Source organism: Amblyomma americanum, unplaced genomic scaffold, assembly GCF_052857255.1.
Source record: "Amblyomma americanum isolate KBUSLIRL-KWMA unplaced genomic scaffold, ASM5285725v1 scaffold_427, whole genome shotgun sequence".
NCBI classification, from domain to species: domain Eukaryota; kingdom Metazoa; phylum Arthropoda; class Arachnida; order Ixodida; family Ixodidae; genus Amblyomma; species Amblyomma americanum.
In genome coordinates, this window is record NW_027526898.1 from 1,234,351 (window position 1) to 1,252,186 (window position 17,836).

At 44.2% G+C, this 17,836-nt stretch overlaps 1 pseudogene; it reads right to left on the reverse strand.

Moving 5' to 3' along the window:
* Positions 1-486: 486 nt before the first annotated feature.
* Positions 487-17,511, reverse strand: LOC144112582 (uncharacterized; annotated as a pseudogene).
* Positions 17,512-17,836: the final 325 nt, after the last annotated feature.

The following is a 17,836-nucleotide window of genomic DNA, read 5'->3' on the forward strand; positions in this document are numbered from 1 at the left end:
AGTTCTTATGATCGAGGCGAACCTGCTTCAACCGGCGGCTTCTGGATTTCAGGCAGTGAAGGGGCGGACAAGTATCGCACAGGTATGTGCAAAAATTTTGCTGAGATGACTCAGACTGCTTTGTCGAGGTTGCTGTCTGTTCTGAGATGTTCTGGCCACTCGCGAAAGGCACGAGATGGCGACAATTCCTCTGTAGGATGCTTCTAGGTATTCCAGAAGAGGGAAAATACGGGCTGGTTGGTACATGTTTAACGAATTGGAACAAAAAACAGCGCAATCAAAGACGAGACACAAGAGAAGCACAAAACACCGGCGCTGACTAACAACCAAATGGTTTATTGCTACAGGTGAGGCAGCATATAAATGAAATGGCACGAGTAACAACACAAAGTAAGCATGACAGAAAGATACCGCACAACCACACAACTTGACTAAAAAAAGGGGCACGTCACTGATTAAGATACGCAAGTTCCTTTGATAGTAGATTTATCGATGGGCTGCTGATACAGGTATCTCAACCGCATACGATCGAGGTCTCTGAGCAGGGCTGAGAACACGACCTGCAACCAATGTCCTTAGTCCACACATCGTTCCCCGGTTCTAGAGGACTCAGAGGGCTCGCACTGTGACGGCGATTGTAGTTCTTCACCTGCTGCACCTTTGTTGCGGAATCCTGTGCTTTGAACTCTTCGTAACTGGGAAATGCCGGTAGAAGTTCAGGTAATCCAGGAAAGCGTGTTTGTAGTTTTTGTCTCATCAGTAATTTTGCTGGAGAGACGCCCTAAATGCGAGGTGTGTCTCGGTAATCGAGAAGGACTAGGTACGGATCGGAGCTCTTTTCAAGCAGGTCCTTCACGGTGCGCACCATACGTTGGACCTCTCCGTTAGTTTAAGGGAATCGAGGGCTGCTTGTTTCGTGCTAGAATCCGTAACATCGTGCGAACTCAGTGAAATCATTGGATACGAACTGAGGTCCGTTGTCTGTGCTCACGACGTCTGGAATCCCGAAACAAGCCAAGCAGCTTTTTACTGCAGCGATGAGAGCTGGCGCTTACGTAGTACCGAGTGTAACCCCTTCAGGGGATCTGGAGTACTAATGGAAGGTCAGTTGGTAGTCGCTGCGTTTAACCTAGAAAAAGTCAATCCCCACGTGTTGCCATGGCCTACCGGAGTAGGTGTTGATACCAATGCCTCGGAACGAACACTCTCGGCCCACTTGGGCGATTGAGCCACCAGGTGTCATATATGCAGATTGCGATTTGGCCACCAAACGCGCTCTCGGGCGCGTTCATGACAGCGGCGTAGTCCTTGGTGCCCTTCGTGCAACACTGCGACTATACCCAGTCGTAGCGCAAATGAAATGACGATTTGGCGGTTAAACAAAAGCAGGCCATCGTACAAACTGAGTCTATCTTTTTCCTTTCAATACGGTGCTATGTGGGTCTGTACTCTGTTCTTGGATGGCCAGCCTCTCTCAGTCATGACAGTCATGACAGAGAAACACTCTCCATCTTGAGCTTGATGACGGCGAACATCATCTAGCTGACTGGCCACTTGTGGATCCTTGAGCATTTCACTGATGAATATTTCCAGGCTGTTAACAGCTTTGGAGACTGGAGGGTCTCAGGGTGCTCGGAATACAGTGTCAAGGTTGGTAAGGGTTCCCACGTACCCCCTTTATCAACAGTAACCGGGCACAAATGTTTTTTTTTCGTAGGCACGTAGCGAAGCACTTACGGCAGCCCTTAGGCTCTGAATCTGCGCAAAGTAAGGGGAGCCCTAGTTCTGACGTTTTTACACCTTTTGATTTTTAGGGGTGCCGAAACAGCGCTGTTATGCAGTTGAGAAGCAAAAAACCTGTTTATCGGTTACTTTTGAAAAAGGGGGAACGTATTTGACAGTACTGATATCGCATCAGCTTTATCCGCATCCGCTGTATAAGAGGTGGCAAGATTTTCAGGTCATTTCAAGAAGGGCTACAAGAGGAAGCTGATCCGTCTCGACCTCAAATGTCAGACATCGAAGATACTTGTCGAACCGAGACACAGCTCAGGTGGCAGCGAGATTCTTTCTCTGTTTGACTGTATCGTCCCTCTGTAGGAGTTAGGGATCTAGAAACCTAAGCTTGAGCACGACGAATCCCTGGCGGCTGAGCTTGGAGCAAGACTGCTCCTAGTCCATGAGAAGTGGAATCAGCGCACAGCAAAGCCGGGTAATGTGGGTGGTATTTCGGAGCTGCGCAACGACTTTATGCTAGCGAAAACCTTCTCTTGGCTGGGACATCAAATCCAAGCGCTGCTGTTGTTCAAGAGTGAGCGGAAGAGTTCAGTAACCTCGGACAAATTTGGAATGAAAAGCGCCACATGGCTGAGCCTTCCGAGCAATATGCGAACATCGCTGATATCGACTGGTGACGGGAGGTTTTTGATCGCATCGACCCTGTTTGGTTCTGGTGATATTTTCTGCACTCCCCAACGACTCCTAGGAACTTTGCAGAAGACGTTTTGAGCTGACACTTCTCGTTGAGTGTGACCCCAGTTTGATTTATGCGAGCCAGGACGTCGACTAGGCGGTGATAGGGCTGGGGATGGTCCCTGCCTAAGATTAGTGCATCATTAATCATATTGACGACTAGAATTGCTTTCTAGCAGTCTTGCTACTAAACGCTGGAAATATTGGCCGCTGTCGCGATACCAAAGGGAAGGCGTCGGTGGCAATATCGATCAAAAGGGGTTATGAGCGTTGTCAGTTCTTCACTCTCACGACTTATTTTGATCTGATAGAAGCTGGATCTTGCGTCAAGATTAGAAAAACCTGTGCCCCTCCAAGCAGGCCTATGATGTATTCAACTGTCGGCAAAATGTAGCGCTCTCGCTGGATGACCTTGTTAAGCTTCGTAAGATCAACGCAGAGCCTGTACTCGGCCGACGGCTTCGGCACAACGACAAGGCCTGAACACCATGAAGTTGGCGTGCCGACTTTTCGGGTGACCACCTGAACTTTCATGTCATCGAGCTCCTTCTTTACGTGCTCGAACGGAGGGAGAGGTATTCATCTTAGAACACTCAGTGAAAACGGACGAGCATCAGCATACAGACGGATGTGGTTCCTTTTCGAAATTTCGCAAGTCGGCGAAAACGTTTCGCGAGGGAGCACTGACAGAACGCTGACGCCAGGAAAGCCGACGCTGACGGTGGGGAACTGGGAAAGATGACGGCTTACCCTAAGATGCTCTCGACCGAATCCAAGAATTGAACAACGCCTAAATCTTCAATTGCCGGTAATCCCAAGATGAGTTGGCTGGCTCTCGGCGACATACAAGGCCTGGACAGTCATCTCATTGCAGCATTCCAAAGTAGCAGAGAAAGATCACAGTACGCGCAGCTTGAGATTTCAGGATCTCGATATCTCGACTCCAGCTTCATCCAACACACTACGCAGTCCCGGGAACGACGGCGAAACTATGGTAACTTCTACTCCCGAATCAATCTTGTATTTCATAAGGTGTCACAATTAAGTATGCTGGGCGGGTTGGCTTTTATCTTCCATATCTACAGCGCTAAAGATGGGACAAAAGAAGCACAAGTCACAAGTCACAATTAAGGTCATATCTTTCCCTCACTACCGCCACATGTATCAAACCATAAATGAGGCGTCCGCATATACAGGGAGCCAATTATGCGCCCTTCCTTTGCTCAAAGCCATCGCCGTCTAGTACATTTTCAACGCCAACGCCAATCCACACAGTGAACGCCGACATCTTTCGTTTTTTATATCCTGGATTAGCTGAGCTAATCCGCATTAATTTTTCATTTCGCAATTAATTGATAGTTTAAGTTTGATTAAAGATATCTCTAATATACATTATACAACAACATTCATTTAAAGAGTTGTCGAGCACCTTCAGAAACTCCCATTCCGTCACTTACGATAAGAAAACCCTCACGCGTCTCTTTTTTTTCCTAGCTTCAAACATAGCCCGCGAAATACAAAAAGAAATCACGGGACTACTCATTCGCGCGCCACGATCGTGCTGTTCTCGAGCGTGGCTTCAGCAAACGAAATCGCCTGCAGCCTTGACTCGACAGCCCCGCAGCAGGGGCAGGCCGATATGTTGGTGGCGGCAACTGGTACAGTCATGTGTGCCAAATGGCTGTAGAAACTACAGCAAACATATTTGCCAGCTGCTGGTGCGGTGTCGCCGAGTCAAGGCTGCAGGTGACTTCGTTTGCTCAAACCACGTTTGAGAGGAGCCCGATCGTGCCGCGCAATTGCGTTACTCACGCTGTTTATTTTTCTTTCGCGGGCTTCCTTTGGAGCTGGGAAAAAAGACACGCGTGAGGGTTTCCTTATCGTAAATGATAGAAAGAGGCTTTCTGAAGGTGCTTAGCAACTCTTCAAATGCAATCTGTTGTATGAAGTCACTATTTAAAAATTTTAAAAATTAAACCTTATTCGACTCTTATTTATTGCGAAACGAAAACGTTGCTGTGGTGCACAAGATGACTGTCACAAAAAGGCAACTGGTTTCACTCGCCTTTCTCAGAGTTTCTTTTTAATCCTTGGCTCAAGTTAGCTGGCACACCCGGCGTACCTTTTGAAGGGCGCCGTTAGCGCCGTCTAGTAAGACGAAACACAAATAAAGGCGGCAACCACAACAGTTTTCAGTAAACAAGGAGAAAAAAAGTCGTGGCTCCAATCCACTCTGCGAAGGTGATTCGAAAGCGAAACTGCCGTTTGCATTCAGTTTTAACCTGGCGTTTTTGCTTTCGACAACGACACATAAACGCAACCGTAATCTTTACCGGGAAACATGCTCAAGGAGAAAGAACGTGCTTCGAATGGTTTGCAAGCGCTGTGGTCAAACATTATGCGTTTTGCACTTGACACGAGGGCTTCGAATGATGTCAACAAATTTTGAAGCACCTGCAAACCTAATGTTTATTGGAACGCCTAATTGTAATTGTGGCACCGCGCGTCAGAAATATTCGTTCCCTTAAGGCGGGGTTTGGGTGTGCACAGAGATATGTCAGACGGGCATTATTTCTTTTTTCCTTAAAACCAATTTTCATTTCATTTCCGTTGCCTGGTTCGAGCCCGACGGCAGCGGCAGCGTTTTGATGGAGTCGAAACTCAAAGGCGCCCGTGTGCTGTGCGATGTCAGCGCACGTTAAAGATCCCGAGGTGGTCGAACTTATAATCCGGAGCCCTTCACTACGAAACCTCTTCCTTTCTTCTCTCAGTCCCTCCTTTATTCCTTCCCTTAAGGCGCCGTTCAGGTGTCCGCCAAGATGTGAGACAGATACTGTGCCATTTCGTTTCTCCAAAAACTAATTTCATTTCAATTTTTCTTACTGCGCTGTTCGGGTATCCGCCAAGATGTGTGGAGTACTATAGTGTAGTTGCGACTGCAGAAAAAATGGAAAGGGAAGTGCACGGGCCTGCCCACTCGCTCAAGCTGAGCCACCATCGCTACCTCGTGCAGGCAGTAGGAGAACTGAATGATGGGAGAGGAAAGATTGAAAAAAAGACGCGCGTCGCAACAACCGCGTCATCAGAAGGGACAGCGACGGGTTAGCAACATACTCCCGCTGAAAAGGAGCCCTCGCCACCTGTGAGAGAGCCCCGAGATCCCAGCCCCGTAAGGCCAGGAAGTCACCGCCTCTCTCTCATGTGCGACCGGCGTCATTTCTTTTCCTTAAATTGTCCAACGGGCAAGGCGTCGCGCCGAATGAACGATGGCGTTCCGTGAACTCTTTGGCAACGCTGCAACACGCTGTCGCGTCCCGCTCTTGAAGACGAAGCTGTATGAGTTGTTTTTTTTTTAAATATATTTTTATGTGTAAAAATACAGTCCTTCAGCTTTGTCTTGAAGAGCGGAAGGCCACATCCGGAAGGAAACTAATCCTCTCCTTCACTCTAAGCATTCTACGGGTTACGAGCCGGAATACTGACTTGTACCTAATCTGCGACTAATGGCGAAGGGCCCACATAACACGTGGTCCAGCTTTCAAAGTTTTATGCTTAAAAAGCTTCAAATTATTTTTTGCGATGGGTGGCAAGAAAGGCAATGCGCATGTAGTCAGCATGAACGAGATTTTTAACGAAATAATAATAATAATTGGTTTTTTGGGGGAAAGGAAATGGCGCAGCATCTGTCTCATATATCGTTGGACACCTGAACCGCGGCGTAAGGGAAGGGATAAAGGAGGGAGTGAAAGAAGAAAGGAAGAAGAGGTGCCGTAGTGGAGGGCTCCGGAATAATTTCGACCACCTGGGGATCTTTAACGTGCACTGACATCGCAAAGCACACAGGCGCCTTACCGTTTTTCCTCCATAAAAACGCAGCCGCCGCGGTCGGGTTCGAACCCGGGAACTCCGGATCAGTAGTCGAGCACCCTAACCACTGAGCCACCGCGGCGGGTTTTTAACGAAATTCCACGTGACAAAATAACGCTACCTCCTGCATAAGCACTGGAGGTCAACCAGTTTGCAACACAGATCACCTACGGAACCACACAACATACTTCTCCGGATCAGGATGCGTACGCTCGAGAACGAAATTGTCTCCAACGGTACGACACGCGACAACGAAAACGGGACACTAACATTTGAGAGCTTAGACTGAGTTTCAAGTGCAAACTAATACTCTTAACTCCCCCGGGGCTTCCATTTTCCTCGCCCTCTTCCCAGCGCAAATCTTGAACGCTGCGCTTCCCATAACCAATCCGACGTTTTCACCAGCCTGCAGCCACGATACCTCGTACCGTCACAATAGTCGTTAAACCCACCAGAACTGAAAAGCTCTTTATTGTTGGTAGGTTGCGACTGCTAAACAATTCTTCCGCTAAAAAATTGTTTGCAATGACGAACTTTTTATAACTGTTAAAAATATCAGTTCCGTATGCATAGCGTCAGGTTGTATAAGTTTTTTAAGAAATTCTAAAACTGTTGCTGGAATCTAAGATATGGGGACTTTTTTACGCGTAGGTTCAATCTGTAGCTTGCGACACTTACGATATCATCTAGTGCATGGAGCCCATATACTTCATTTATGTCTAGTTTTAAAGTTTGGTCATAGCAGCCGTATGCTTTTTTTAACAATATTGCAGTACCCGAGCTGATCAAGAAAGAGAAGCTACTGACAACTTCCTATTTTTTCCAGATTATAAAAATAGTATTTAAGGGCTATAGACACGCAATTTTTTTGCGTCTTTTCTTCTTTCAAACGATGTATTACACTCGTGTGCTGTGCGATGTCAGTGCACGTTAAAGAACCCCAGGTGTTCGAAATTTGAGGAGCCCTTAACTACGGCGTCCCCATAGCCGTAGTCGCTTTGGGGCGTTAAACCCCCATACACCATAAACTGATGTATTATGATTTAAAATAGATCGATCACTGCGTCTTATTCAGCTACGACAGCTAAATAATTTATAATTGAATTTCATCTCTCATGTTGTTTCGCTTTCGGTTTCGTCAAACAAACGATGGCAGTTACGTGCGATTGAATTTTAGGTCATCTGAGGCACTGAAAAAAATGCAATACAAACGTTAATAACTAGTTTTGTGTCCCTACAGCATTACACCAGCCTACTTCAAGTGTTTTAATTACAAGAAACTACGTATAGCTGGTTTATTGCTGTTTTTTCGTTCCTAGAGTGTCCTGAAGTTCGACGACCCATCACAGCCCTTACTCGCTTCATGAAACCGAAACATTGTCAGAAAGAAATCATTATAAATTATTTAGCAGTCGTAGGTGAAGAGCACGGGGTGCTCTATGTATTTCAATGTCCAACGCATCACTTGAAAGAAGAAAACACACAAGCAAAAAATCTGCCTAACGACCTTTAAATATCAACCTTGCATTGCTATGAGATCTTAGACCTCCGACATTTTGAAATGTCATGCTCAAGAATGACGGCTTTGCGATATACATGGTCGGCACAAACAGCTCTTGTGTTCTTGTTGTGGCGGAACATGAGCGTTTGAAATTTTATTTGATTTCATTTATTTACAAAAACGGTGCATACATGAGATGCAAAAATTTACTAAAGACCTCGCGAAACGCTGATTTCATTGCGGCCCGTTATGGTAACGGGATAACAGGAACGATATCAGCGCAGGACACAAAATTTGTAGTACACCAAAAACCACAACTACAATACATAAACTTAATAAGGAATGAAAGATTTCCAACCACCTAACAAACCACACAAATACAGATGTTAATTATTTCGACCTGAAAAAGACCCCTATTCTGAAATTGCGCAATAATACTGGCGAAATGGTAAACATAGCAGTAAAGTAGCAGCACTTAAAATGCAAAAAAGCAAAAGAAATTTACTCCCAGCGCAGATTTTGAAGAAAAATATGAGAAAATTCATTTTGCAAAGTCAATAGGCATCAAAATTTTTATTTTGTTCTATAAATAATTTCTTTTGTAACCATGGCGAAAATGACTAAGCGAGTGACGTTAGTTTTTCACATTTTAGGTAATACCAGGTAATTGTGATGTGCAAATATACTTAGATTTAGCTATCTGGCAGCAATGACGGACCTGTAAAGATTACTCTTCTTCATAAAACTGTAATCAACGTTGCAGTAATATTAGTATATAATAGTAGTATTGTAATCAACGTCGCAGTAGAAGACGTATGTGTAGGATATTATCAGCGTTACAGCAAGTCCAAGGCATGACCACAAGTGCTTCTGTTTCAAAACGTTGAAGTTAATTTATAAGACAGGAGACATTTCTTGAAGTGCATTTTTGAGAAGCTTTCGAGAAAATAATGTTTTTATCATACTATTTTGAAGTAGATCTGCTTAAGAGATCAATTTTTATTCGCTGCAAAACACTATGCCTAAAAAGAGAAAGCTGATTGGAAATCTGAGATTCATTTTAATGCAAATCAGATGGATATTTAAGACTCAATACTGGTCTTGCACTATATTAAAAAAAATCAGGGCTCCTACAATTAAGGTGTACAAATATTCAAAATATCTCTGTTAAGGATTGCAGTGAGGTAATCTAGGCCACTGTGAGAAGCTAGCAGGATGGTATGATCGCTTAGAGTGGAGGTAGAAAAGCCGCGCGGTAACAAAAAAAAATTGGCCTTGAAAAGATCTTTGGGAAACTAAACGATAATGTGTGCTTAACATAAGTCGTTGTAAACGCCAAATGTAGATGGTTTAACAAGTATTTGCGAATGACTTTAGGTTGGGTTCCTTTGAAGCCAGAGTTTCTTTGATGCCAGGGTTCCTTTGACGGTAGAGCCATGGGTGCTTCAGTTTCTGTTACCGCTGCAAACCTAGCAATTAAATGGCTCGAAAGCCGCGAACAAGTTTCATTCAGCCCAAGATTTTTGCATGGTACGTCGATGACTTCTTTTCTATTAACAAGAATGATGGTTTACTTGATTTTACAGCTCATCTTAACAGCATCTAAAAAGCCATCTAAATCACAGTCAAAAAAAGAAAAAAATTGACAGCTTCCTTCTTTGGACGTGTTAGTGAAACGAAGGCAATCCGCGCTGTCGTTCAAAGTGTAAGGATTGGCACTCATTCTGAACGTTTGCTTTACTTTACCTCCATTCACGCAGACTGTCACAAAAGATCAGTGGTTGCCTCGCTTTTTCGTTGAGCAGACCGCATCTGTACTGAGCCAGAGGACGTGAAGGCTGACCGTCAAAAAGTTTGCAAAGGATCTCTCCGAATGTGGTTACCTGTTGCCATTTGTCAACGCTGTGGAACACAACCCGTTGCGGCCCCACAATCTGATAGTAGCCCAGCCGCCAAAACGTGCACCTTTGCCTTATGTGCACGGAATCATCAAAAACTTGGCGCGCATATCGCGATCCTATGCCGTTGAAGTGTCACACGTGGCGGAGAAAAAGTTGAGGCAAGCCCTCGTTGAAAAGGTGTTGAAGAAAAGGTGTTGAAACAACACCAGAATGATGTTGCAAACAAGGAAGTTTCATCAAATGCACTCGCCGAATATAGTGAAAGCAAGTAGCATGGTATGGATTGGAGCAATATGCACATTTTAAAAACAGAAAATAATCTCCAAAGCCTTCTATGTCTAGAATATTTATTCATTCGGAGAACCAAAAACACTGTTATTCGCACAGACCGGGCAGTTTCTTGTTCATACGCCCGTTGTCTAGTGCACATTTTCAAACCTAAATATCCAGCCTTTCACGTCTGTATCTCTTTGTGAATAAGGCTCCCGCGTGGGAGCTGAAACGTTCTATAAAAGTTCGTTTTTATTTTACTCGTCGTTGTGTCTTCTTCTTCATACTAAAATGTTAGACTTAAGACTTGTCACGAATTCGAAAAACGTGGCTATCGGTGCTCATGATTTTGATGACACAGTGAACTTTCCCATATTTAGTTTTGAATTTAGGGGCAAGATTATATTGTAAAATTGGCTTCTGTGAGCATAGATGAGCACTGTTTCTAAATTATAATAATCGGCAACGATCTCAGCAGAAGCGCACGTCAAAATACTGACTGAGGGAGGGAGAGATAAAGAGAAAGAGGTAAGGCAGGGATGTTAATCCTTTGACGTGAACAAGAAAATGACGGAAACGAAAATGAATGCAATAATGTTTTTCGTTTAATGTGGCCTCTAAAACAACAAAAAAGTGGCGAATAAGACAATTTGTATTAAATTAAAACAGAATATTGGTTGGGATACATGTGGCCCTATTTAACTCAAGAGAGTAAACTTGCTCCGGCCATAGCCACAGCTTTTACGTGCTTCCAAACTATGAAAAACAGTTCCTTGCCGCAGCAAAGCACATGTGGAATGTACAATTTGAGCAATTATTGAACTGAAGGATATAAATGATTCACTTTCTGCAATTCGCGCAGTGCTCACAAGAGTAACCTTCGTGCATTGGGCGTGCTTTGGCTACGCTCGGGATGAACGTCGGTACGAGTCACTGCGTCTGCACAAGACTAGTGCTTCGTTGCCGGCTATGAAAACTAGTAATAAGAGAACGCAGAACGGCCTGTCGAAATTCGATCAAGGTAAAAGCTGGCGTATTATCATTTTTAGCTTGAAGTTTATGGTAGCACAACTGTGTGTTAATTTACATGTCGAGAAGAAAAAGATATAGTTTACTCCCAATACGCTTTCATTTCTCCGTTCTTTGTTGCGAAAAATATTTTGTTTAGGTGTGGAATGAACACTTTCTTTTACGAGCCCGCCAGAAACTACCGCATTGAAATTTGGCACTTCGGAAAAAATCGCAAGTGATGCGACGCTACCTCTCTGTTTGGCCTGGTACGCACTTTGCTTACACGTACTGCACTCCAGCCTTGTTTCTAAAATTCTTTGCTCTGTGAGATTTTTTCATGTGATTGTTTGCGGCTTTCATCCCGCGGGAATGTCAATAGAGCTGAGTGCTGGCGATCCAGTTCACCTGATGCGTTTACTCTAGTGATTGGAAGGCTCCTCCTTATCTAGATGCGCAATGACAATGCGTGGTCCAACCTTATCCAAATCTTCCGCAAAGAAATCCAAATCCTAACCGTGCAGTTGTAACGCGGCCTTATGTATGCCCGCTGTCGTCGGCGAAAAAGAATATACCTGTTGTTTCTCTCTTTCATACGCTAGAAACTTGCGCCTGCCATCCTCCTGCGGGGAAAACGGCAGCATGCAGTTAGGAAAAAATGTAACTCGACAGCTCAGGCACACACAGAGTGAAAAAAAAACGATAATTTGTATTATGTCAAATTGATGAAGGTGAAAGGGCACCAGCTTCGCTCATGTACACAAATTCAAAGCGGGAACTAACCTTCCTAAGGTTCATAGGGATAAATATGTCCCAAGCCACTTTTTCTGCCATAGAATTCCGATATGCGTTGGGGCAACGATTGCTTTTCTCGGTAATTAAAAATCCTACGTCAAATATTTCTGTCACAGTTAAATTGCTAACCAACAACAACTATAACAAAAATACACGTATTATAGGGGAAAAGCCTCTGCTCTCCGTGGGCAAAACGGCCTTGTTTTAAGGGAGCCGGTGCCAGTTTAATCATTCGAGACCTAACTTACCATTAAAGTTGGCACTGAAGAGTCAAATGCGCAAGATTTATGCATATGCACGCGGTAGCGCTTCAGTTACACCACACTGAAATTCGGGTACATATGTGTCTCGTGTATCTTGAAGGGTTAACCAACTCATTGGAAAGCTCGCCGAGTTGACTTTCCTAAACCTAACATTATAAAATGGCGTGGCTTTCATTTCTTGTGCATATAACTCTGACGCAGTTTGGGCATTCGGTGATGTAAAAGAAGGTAATCTGATTTCTACCGCAATACCAGTCGTATGGATGCCATTTTATAGCATGCAATGCAGGAAACTCAACTGAAGGGGCTTGAATATGTGTGCGTACTTCTGTATTTGGGACTTTGAACCACATTGCTGATTACTAATATTTAAAAATTTGTTTCACCTTCGATCTTGATGGCCTTGAATTTCGTGGTGAAATCAACCTCATATACTCTAAAATAAAAAGTTTAGTAGCCAAGTTTGTATGTAATTGCTTAATCATTGAGTTCCGTGGCTTGCATATATGCTTGGCTGTGTACTCCACGTGCCTAGTCTGCACCGAGCAGTTTAAATGCATTTGCGAACTGTGAAAATTCCTAAACTGAACTTCCTGCAAACCTACCAGCTGCAGAGTTTCGATATTGCTGGCTAAAAAGATAGCCATTAGGTCGTCGCAGGATTGGTGGTTGTAATATATAAGTTCAAAATGCACTGTTTGATGAAAAAATACATGAGCTGTTGAAATTGAGATGAGGTTTTGAATTACGTTAGGAGCAGATCTCGACCATGCCAAAACAGAAACAAAAGCTTCACCACTATAGTTGCAGTCGATCTCTACCTTTCACTTATAATCACTGTCTATATTATTATCAGCTTTCTCAACTCCACCTAAGCGTACCTAACAACAGTCCTTGCCGCCTCTCCCTTTCTACTTCCTGTAAGGCTACTGCTGTCCGCTCCATGTTGATGGTGACAATAACCTTTAACACATTCTCAGCGGTGCTGTGCAGTGATACATACGCCAGTGGGCTTATTCGCACTGTAAATAAAGTCATGCGCCCTAGAAAGGACGGGTGCTTTTAGCCCAGGTGACAGCTTTTAGCCCAGGTGACCATCCAGATACTTTCTGGAGAATAAAATATGATTTGATTTGATTTGATTCTTAGAGGCATTAAACCCATCCTGTGCTCACTGTGAGCACGGTACATGTTACGTGGTAAAATAGAGACACATGCCTAGTCAGTGACCTTGCTATGATTATCGTGAAAATTTCCGCGTAACACTCTACGCAGTTCGAATTGTCACAAACTACCTGGTCCGATCTTCGCCGTTTCTTACCTGTAACCTCTGCGATTGCGCTTCATATGTGGATCACCTACGCTACGCCTATATGTCATTATTCGAACCCCCTCCCCCGCCCCTGAATATTCGGCACACCTTCCGCTTATGTGGAAATACACAAAACATTGCCGTGTGCACATTAGCAATACAGTCACAAAACCGCTTAGGTGGCACTTGAGATGGATAACCAATCCATTACATTTTGAACTCCCACAGTGGACCCCAACCTCCTCCCATCCAAGCTCTCAACGCTTTTCGTCTGCATTGCCGCATATAGGTGTTCAGCAACGGCCGTCAATTGTACTTTCCTCCCTCGCAACCATCTTACACTAATCGAAATAAGAACCATAATTACCGATTGCGGGTTTCGACCGATAGACCTTAATTCGCCATCAAGAAACAGTAAGCAAAACCTTTTGATTTCTTTTAAGACATGTTTATGTGTGTCATTATAGAGATGATTTTTATATCTTTTATATGAGGCCTAATTTTTCAGCGAAGTTAACAGCAACACTTCTCTATTTCACGTTAATTACTTTCTTTGCAATGCATTTGGTATCATCCAGCGTATGGGGATCGTTTACTTTTTCTGTCTTGCTTTTAGCTTTCGGTGAAGGGGAGCCTTAGCTTCCTGTAATAATGTCGTATAGCAGACAGTTCAGAGCCCTCGTTCAACACGTCTAAGGTGCTATTGGCAATTGCCTGTTTTTTTGCAGCTCTAATACTACAGTACTTAATTTCAGCGCTGCATTACTCTGAGATCTAAGACCTCTAGCCTTTTCGAATGTCATGTAGGCAAACAACGTATTTTCAGTCAGTGCTGGCCTAAGTAGCTGTTGTTTGCTCGCTGTTGTACAGGATATATTTATAAATTTTATTTATTCTTCAAAACACACGGCACACGAACCTCATGCACAATTAATATAGAAAGACGTACAGAAGTACATGACAGTGTGCGACCGCTTATCACACTGGAAGCAGGAACAATATGAGCGCTCAGCGCTGAACTACGTAAAAAGCTGAAACCAAATCTGCAGTATGAAACTCTCATGGGAAGTAGTAAAAATTGCTCGAAACGCTGGAAGCCCTTGAAAACAGATGAAAATCAGTATTAATTCTAGCAGAAAAATATTCGACAAATTGAACTACAAGCAAACTATATATAAACAATGCTTAATTTCAAGACATTAAATGAAGACTGATTATTTTTATGAAATAAAATTGCAATAAAGAATTTTAAATATTTTGAAACAATAAAATTATTAAAATAGTTCACCTTTTATAAAGAGCTTCTTATATTCATTGCGCTACTGGCAAGATGCATGCCTCAAGTAGGTGGAATTTAAGTAAAAGCAGAATATGATGTGTAAATACTGCGTGGTTAAAATCGCTACTCCGATTTTCTATTAAAGAATTCAGTGAAATAGATTTCTGCTCAAAAATATTTTAAGCTAATAGAGCCACATTCTCATAATTTCGTATTTTAACGAAAGATTTCGCCTCTTAAGATGAAAAATATAGCTATTGAATATCTATACGGAGCTATGACATCCTACGCAGTGCTTTATGTTGACATCGTTGAATTGAATGATGTGACATGACCACGTCACACCTCATTACGCAATACAGAAACCTGCATAAGAATGAATGAAGATAAATTAGAGAGTAAATAATGTGTGTAAATCGACAAACGACGAGCATTCAGAAACATTATGCAAACGAGATTTTATTTGAAGTAGATATGAATTCTGAATGGATGTTCAACTCGGCGTCAAAAAGAGCAATGCTTGAGGGCAAATATTAGATTTTCATATAACTCGCAAGCATAGTGAAACACGATACTAGCCTTCAAACGAATACTATAATTGTGTTTTCAATAAGCGTAATGAATACGTTGTTTTGCACAATAAGGAAACGTTCTAACTATTTAGTTAACAGCAATGGCGAAGTTGTATAAGCGATGATGAGTAGCTAAGAGCGTGGTACCGTACGCGAACAGTTCCGTGAAAAGAGCAGCGTGGTTCGGGCTTTATATGGAGCAACATTAAAATGAAAAGATAGCTGCATGTACAGGCCCTATGTGGACGGTTTAACGAATATCTGTGGATGAGTTCAAGGGGGGCTCTGTTAATGACGTGATTATTTCCGCTGGCGACATATACAAACTCAGTGTAGAGTGTTTAAGAAAACTGTGGATACTATTTAGAGAGGTTAGAACAATACTTCAAACGAGAAATTTTGTACGAGCGAAAACTGAGTAGCAGTACCAAAAGCTTTTTTCAAGTGCTTGAAAATAGAGTAGACCAGCTTAAAGTGCCAATATATAGTTTGCAGTTGTCAGTAAAATAAACGAAGTGGAATAACCAGGGTGGAAAGCAAATTGCTTTGGTTTAAGAGCAATTAACGTTAATATGAAAGACAATATTTATTACATAAGCGTCTATACTGGGGGTACAAGACGCAAGTACACAAATTGGCTTATAAACAATAATTGATTGCTGTGCTTTTTTAAGCACAAGGATTACAGTTGTCTGATTTAAATTGGAGAAAAACTACCTGTAACAAGATCAAGCTTATAATATTGTCACGTTGGTAAGTAGCCTTGCCGGTGGATCAAGGACGAAGCCTGAAGAATTAGGCACTGCAGCGGTCAGCAAGAACGGCCGAGGAGAGAACACGAGCCGCGAACTTCTTGCTCCGAAACTTTCGTTGCCCTTTCAGCGCTGGTGGCATTAGCCCCCCCCCCCGTTCGGGAAGCATCAACCCGATGCGAAATAGGACTTGCCGTGGCAAAAGGTTAGTGCATCCTAGCGTGGTAATGTTCTAGGCGGACTACGTAGACAACCTCGGAGTGCTAGCGCCGTCGGGGTTCGGACGTCTTGTGAGAGACACCCTCATAGTTGAGCTCGCCGACACGACGAACGACTCTATAGGGAGCGATATAACGGCGCAGGAGTTTTTCGCTCACTACACCGCGTCGGAGCGGGTACCCCGCAGGCAAGGTCACCTGCCAGAAATTCGGTATCTCGTCGGCACAGGTCGCAGCGGCGCACATCCTGGTCTTGCTGATCTTGGATAGGCACCCTGGCGAGCTTGCGAGCATCATCGGCGCGTTAGAGAAAAGCGGCAACGTCGTCGTCACATAAGTGGGCACCTAAAGGAGGAACATGGTGTCGAGCGCTGTCGTTACCGTGGGTCCGCAAGCGGGAGAATGGTGTTAAGTTAGTGGTTTCCTGGATGGCGGTATTCTACGCGAACGTGACATTAGGTAAGACGTCGTCCCACGTTCTATGCTGTACGTCCACGTACATCGACAGCATGTCAGCAAGCGTCTTGTTGAGACGTTCTTTAGTTCGTTTGTCTGGGGGTGGCAGGTGGTCTTCCTGCAGTGATCTGTGCAACACAGGATGAGAATGCGCTGCATTAGCTCAGCGGAGAAGGCAGGCCCTGGATCTGTAATCAGAACCTCTGGTGCGCCGTGCCGCAAGACAATTTGATGAACAGAGAACTTGGCAATCTCGATCGATGACAGTGCCGCTGGGAAGAGCTGTCGTTTCCGCGTAGCGCGCCAGATAGTCACTAGCGACTTTGTTCACCCTGTTTCCAGAGCTCTATGTAGGGAACGGTCCAAGCAAGTCCATACTAATTTTTTGGAATGAACTGGACGGGGGCAGAATTGGCTTGAGAATACCAGCAGGCCTGAGAGGCGGAACCTTGCGTCGCTGACAGTCCCGGAAAGTTCGTACATAATGCTCCACAGCGGCGGATGCACCAAGTCAGTGGTACCTTTCTTGAATTCTGGCGATAGTTCGAGTTACTCCGAGGTTACCAGAAGAAGGTTCGTCACGTAGGCTTGCTGGCACGCAAGTAAGTACTGGCGACTGTTAGGGGCAAAATTCTTCTTGACAAGAATGCTGTCGCGGCCGCAGAGGGAACAGAAAGCGCGTCTGAAGGCCTTAGGGAGCGTGCAGCGTGCACATTGAAGGAAGGAAGGAAGTGAAGTACGGCTCTGATATCCGTGTCATTGGGCTGCTGGCCGGCGAAGTCGGTGGTACTGAGGGCGTTCACAAAGGCTTCGTCGTCCACAGGGGCCTCCAGAGCTGTGTGCATGGGAGCACGGCAAAGATAGTTGGCGTCTAAATGTCTACGGTCAGATTTGTATGTCACAGTAGTCTCGTATTCCTGAAAGCGTAGGCTCCATCTTGCGAGGCGCGCTGAGGGATCCCGGAGGCTGGCTAGGCAACGAAGCGCGCGATGGTCGGTCATGACATTGAAAGGTCTCCCTTAAAAGTGTCGACAAAACTTCTAAATTGCCCATAGAATGACGAGGCATTCTTTTTCTGTGGCAGAGGAATTTGCCTCCGTCATGAACAAAGCTCGACTTGCGTACGCGATCACACGTTGTTGCCCCTTCTGCATCTGAACCAGAATAGCG